Source organism: Pteropus vampyrus, unplaced genomic scaffold (assembly GCF_000151845.1).
Source record: "Pteropus vampyrus isolate Shadow unplaced genomic scaffold, Pvam_2.0 Scaffold51, whole genome shotgun sequence".
Lineage (NCBI taxonomy): Eukaryota > Metazoa > Chordata > Mammalia > Chiroptera > Pteropodidae > Pteropus > Pteropus vampyrus.
Genome location: NW_011888832.1, coordinates 3,727,187 through 3,733,086, shown reverse-complemented (window position 1 = coordinate 3,733,086; position 5,900 = coordinate 3,727,187).

Sequence of the window (5,900 nt, the reverse complement as noted above, 5' to 3'; positions counted from 1 at the left end):
GTGAAGTGGTATCTTGTGGTTTTGATTTACATTTTCCTAATGACTAATGTTAAATATTTTTCATAGGTTTATTGGCCATTTGTATATCTTCTTCGGGGCAATGTATTGTCACAATCTTTGCTCGCTTTTTAAATTAGGCACCGTTTGTTGAAGACAATTTTTTCCCCACTGAATAATCTTGACACCTTCATCAAAAATCAATTAGCCAAAATGTAAGGGTTTATTTTTGGACTCTTACCTCTATTCCATTGATCTATATGTTTATCCGTATACTGGAACTATACTTTCTTGATTATTGTAGCCTTGTAATAAGTTTTGAAATTAGAAAGTGTGAGTCCTCCAACTTTCCTATTCTTCAACGTTATTTTGGCTATTCTTGGTCCTTTGCATTTTCATATGAATTTTAAGATCAGCTTGTCAATTTTTGCAAAAACAGGCAGCTGGAATATTGTAAGAACTGCATTGAATCTGTAAATTTCTTTGAAGATTATTGTCATCTTAATAATCTTAAATCCTTCAATCTATGAACATGGTATGTCTTTCCATTTTTTTAATTTATTTTAATAATGTTTTATAGTTTCCAGTGTACGACTACTCTCGTATTTCTTATTGTTTAATTTATCCTTAAGTATTTCATTCTTTTGATGCTATTGCAAATTGAACTGTCTCCTTAATTTCATTTTCATGTTTTCAATACTAGTGTATAGAAATACAACTGATTTTGTATCTTGATCTTGAATCCTGCAGCCTTCTTGAACTTGCTTTTTTGTTCTAATAGTTTTTGGGAGATTCTTTAGGAATTCTGTATACAAAACCATGTTATCTGCAAAGAGAGCTGGCTTCATTTCTTTCTAGCCAATACAGATGCCTTTTGTCTTTTCCTCGCCTAATTGTTTTGGCTTGAACCAGTACCATGTTAAATAGAAATGACAAGAACAGATATCTTTGTCTCAACCATAAAGCATTAGTTTGGGATTTTTTGTTGTTGTTCCTGTTATTAACCAGGTACTGGATTATATGCAGTAGTGTGATGGAAAACCAACACTCAGAAAAACAAAACAACTTATTCATTGTGTTCATCAATTTCTATGCAGTAAATATTCCTACTATCACCAATTCCAAACTACCATGGGTTTTTTTAATTGACTCACAAAATTTCTGCGGCTTGCCTGAACCTGTATAAGTCAGCTCTAGCACCCATTATGCAAGTCACTATACCTGATGCTATGAAAGATCCAAAGCCCCTCCCTCCCCCTGAGCTCAGTGACCCTATAATTTAGGGAAGACACAGACATACTCACTTTGACCAATTGCTTTGTTTTCTTTTCCAAAAGAAATCTGCATCAGCTTTAGTATTTATTACTATTTGGAGCCCTGAGTAAGTACAATGAGTTTCCCAAAGGTTTAATTCTCAAAGGTTGATAGACTGCTAATATGTAATAATGTAGCGATAATGCCTTCTACTATGAATGTTCTACCTTATTACATTTTCAAGACCACAATCTAATAGCATTCTTGGGTGATTTTTTTTTTTAACATTAAGACATTTGTGGCTAGACACTCCTAGTCTTTCAAGATATTTAAAGACCATTAGCAAAAAATCCCCACTCCAACAGAAAGTCTTTTGACGGAACAAGATAAAATTCCTACATTTGCTCCCAGATTTTGTATTATTTATGAACAACTTACAAATCACAGGGGGAGGGAGCAGCAAATAGAGATGAAAGCACATTGTGGGAACATATGCTGATGTCATGTACAACATGTACTGAAAATATTCCCTACTCCTTAGTCGGACATGTAAAATGATCCCTGTGGCGATACAGCTCACTCAGCAGTGAGACTAGTAAAGTACCTGCGGAGACTTCTGTCCTCGTTAACAGGTGAAGTCTTTGAGGTTTAGATATTTTGCAAGCAAATTTAAAAATAAAAAACAAAAACCAAAAGGAAGAATGAGAAGAGCCTTCTTTTAATAGGTGTCGTTAAGAGGGAGCCATTCTTTGATGACACACCCCATAAGGATTCGAAGGTCTATACAACTAAAGCAAGTGAACACCCGTGCAGGCCAGTTTGAATTTGGCCACTAAATTTTCCTTTTTTTCAAATTGTGCTCAGCTCTCCTGCCATGGCCCCCATATTCTCTCTCTATCCCAGCTACAACATCTCTTTCCCACTGGGATGAAATTCTTTGGGGAAACTAGAATCTTGAGGCCAGAAAAGGATATACATTTGCTCTTATACGGCCTTCTGACAGATGTTTAAATGAAGATGTTCACCTCCAACTGTTCCGTCACACTTCTGTAACTTCTGTCTCCCTTTGAGAAATCTCCCAATACCCTCTAGTACTTGGCTGGGCAGTAGACGAGTCCGTGGGGCTTCGGTGCCAAATAGATGTGTAGAGATGAATTCAAGTCCCTCCTCTCACATTTCTTCTGCCTACTGCATTCCGCTGGCTAACTTCCTCGCCTTCAGGAGACGTTTTCCCATCTCTAGTGTAGGTACATAGTAACAATGAATGTTGTTTTTAATTTTCCGGTTCAAATGCATCCATGGAGGTTTATGTAATCTCCCCAGCCAGAGGGACTCTCTCCCACTTCCTGTCTTCCAATAACCTCAATGAGTTACGTGCTTTATGGTCCTCACTAGCTTGGAGCCTGCTTGGGGTACTTCCATTCATCACATTCCTACTCATTCATCATAGTCACACTGGAGTGCTCGACAGAGCCTTACGGTGTGCGGTGCGTGCTGGAACCACCTAGAAGACAGGGAGCACGTCTGTCTTGCTCACTGTGCTGAAGCACAGTGCTAATGAAAACTAGACGAGTGAGAAATATTTGTTGGATGAAGAATGGGCATATAAGTAATAATTACTATGTTTTGCAAGAAATGATGCAGAAATCAATGGTGGCCAATGGCGAGTTCTTGAAAGTTCTTGCTCACCAGTGTATGCCTGGTATTCAGTATGTGCCTGCTCAGTAGGTGATTAGTGGGTGAATTAATCAATGAATCAATCCACCGAGCCAGTGGCCTAGTGCTCCATGGAAGGCATCTCGCAGCTTAAAATTATTACTGGTAGAATCTGAGGAACATTTTGCTATTAGAACCAATGGAGCAGATATCACACAAAAACAGATGAGTTTTTTCTAAATCAGTGATTCCCAACTAGGGCGATTTGTCCCCCATGGGATATCTGGCAATGTCCGGAGATATATTTGGTTGTCACAACTGGGGGACTGCTACTGGCATCCAATGGAGAGCGGCCAGGGATGCTGCTAAGCATCCTGCGATGCCCAGGGCAGTCCCCACAACAAAGAATCGTACAGTCCAACATGTCAATAGTGCAACAGTTGAGAAAATCTGCTGCAAGCGATCACTGTGGAGAGATTGGTTTTTTCATGGCGACATATTAAAATGAAGGTCAAAGCTACTGAGGTTGTCTATGTAATGGCCTGCCTCAGTCACGGAATCACAGAACATCAGGATTGAAATGAACACTATCGATCATCAAGTCCAAACTCCTCACTTTCCATTGAGGACCCAGAAGGGGACGCGGACGCTCAGAGTTGGTCAATGGCTGAGCCAGGACAAGAAGTCAGGCCCCCAATTCTCAGGCCATTCACAAGGCCTTTTTCACTTCCTTTTTAAGGTATCATCAACTGAGCCTCCTTTTAACTCTCACCTGCAGGTCCGGCCCCAGCCCAGGTGCTGCAGCCCATTTTACCCCTGGATTTAGAGCGCCATTTCCCCATCTGCCATCATTCACATCCTACATCGATGACTTTTGCCGTATCCAGGAACCACGAGTAACGTTATTTATATGATCATTTTATTTAAATTGGCATTGACTTTTTTTTATTAACTAAAAGTGAATAAGAAAATCTTTCATCATTACTATAAGTAAAAGCTGGTATCAAATTAAAAGAGATGTAAACATTGGCACAAAATAAACAAAAATGCTATTCGGTGTTGGCTTGATACTGTTGTACCTTTAAGTCTCTGAGCCTGAGCCTCTTTGTTAAATAGGGAGATTCACAAGTGTAGGAGGTGTTAAGACCATATTGGCACCAAACTGAGACTTTCTCCTTAATGTAGTACAAAGTATTGGAAAAGAATTGAAAAGGGAATGCATTTCTCACCATGTCCTTCAATATCATTTATCAACGTGCTCATGTGCCACTTAAAATCATCCCGTAGTTTCTTAGCAGTATGTTTGTTTTTTGGAAATCCTGGATTAAATGAGTAAGAGTGACCAAAATCACTTTCACCTTCTTTGATATAAGTTCCTTCTTTTGTCTCCCAGACTGAGGGAATGTAAGCATCCTGAGTTCTTTTGTATTCCCATGCCAAATGCAATTAAGTAGGAAAATCAAAGAGACGTTGAATGAGAAATCACTCCCTCCATTGCAAACTTTCACAAGATACATTTTAGGTGATAGAAGGGTATAGTAGGGGAGTTCTAGGATGAGCCCCATTAACCGGCCTTTGTATAATCTTCTCCCCTTCCGGTGTGCGTTGAACCTGCGAATAAGATTATATCACACCTGTGATTGCTACATTATGCTGCAAACGGGAGATGACCCTGGGTGGGCCTGACTTAACCATGTGATTGCTTTAAAATCAGTTTTCTTCAGCTGGTTGCGGAAAGGAAGTCAGAAAGGTGTGTTCCAGCTGACTTAGAAGAAAGCAAACATCCACGTTGCAAAGTGCTTAAGGGGGACACGTGGCAAGGAGCTATGGCATACTGGAAACTGAGGACAGTTCCCTGTGGACAACTAGCAGGAAAATGGGACCTCAGTCCTATATCTGCAAGGAAATGAATTCAGCCAACAGATGGTGGGCTTAAAAGAGGTGCTCGAACCCAGACTTCTGACCTACAGAAACTGTGAGATAATCCCTTTGCATTGTTTTAAGCTGCTAAGTTGTGAGACTTTGTTACATGGCAAGAGAAAGCTAATGCAAAGGGATATAGAGATGAATATGGCAGATTCTCTGGCATCAGGGAACTTATGCTCTTGTTCTGGAAATAAGATATACGTACAAGTAATTTTAATGTTAATCAGGGTATATGACCTTGTGTCTGGAGAAAGATACAAACAAAATGAAGAAAAAAAATATGGCTGGGGAAAATCAGAGAAGGCTTCTTAGAGGAGGTGACATTTGCACAGGCCTTAAAATTCAAAGAGAACTTCAGCAAGCAGAGAGGTGGGACCCAGAACAAACATCTATAGTACTGACCAGATTCCTGCTTGGGCTTGGCCACAGAGCCATGTAGTACACAGGCTCTGGGTTCGGTTGTCCAGTTTCGGTCTTGACTTCAACACTTGGCAGCTGCATGACCTTTGAACTGGAGAATAAAGCTCTCTAATCCTCAATGTCTCCACCTGGGAAAGAGGTGTGATGATAATGATGTCGACCTCTGGTATCAAAGTCACGTAGCTGGAAAATGGCTATGTGCTAATTCCAACCATTATCCACCTACCCGGAGTCGAATCTCCCAAAGGGACACCTTCTCTGAGGCCGCCTCTGATGCGTTAAGGCCCAGGGCAGGGCTACGAATGGAGCCCACGTACCATATGTCTGGATATTTACGAGTTGCAAATCAAGCTAAAAGCTGTTAAATAAAATAAGTTCCATCCTCCCACTCTGGCAAGTACATGATGACATAACTTCTTGACAAAGTTTTTCAAAATCATTTTTAAAAGATTGGCTTATGTTGCCTTGCCTCAGTTAGGGACACTTTCGAAGGGTGGCTCCATAGGCTGGGCAGCGGCCTCAGCTGGAACAGAAGAGAGGACCAGCTGCCCAAGCCAGCCTCCTCGCTTCCTTACAAGAGCGTCTGCTGAGAATAGTCCCTCACGAGCTATCTGAATGCAGCAAGTCCGTTCCCAGGGTACCCGGTT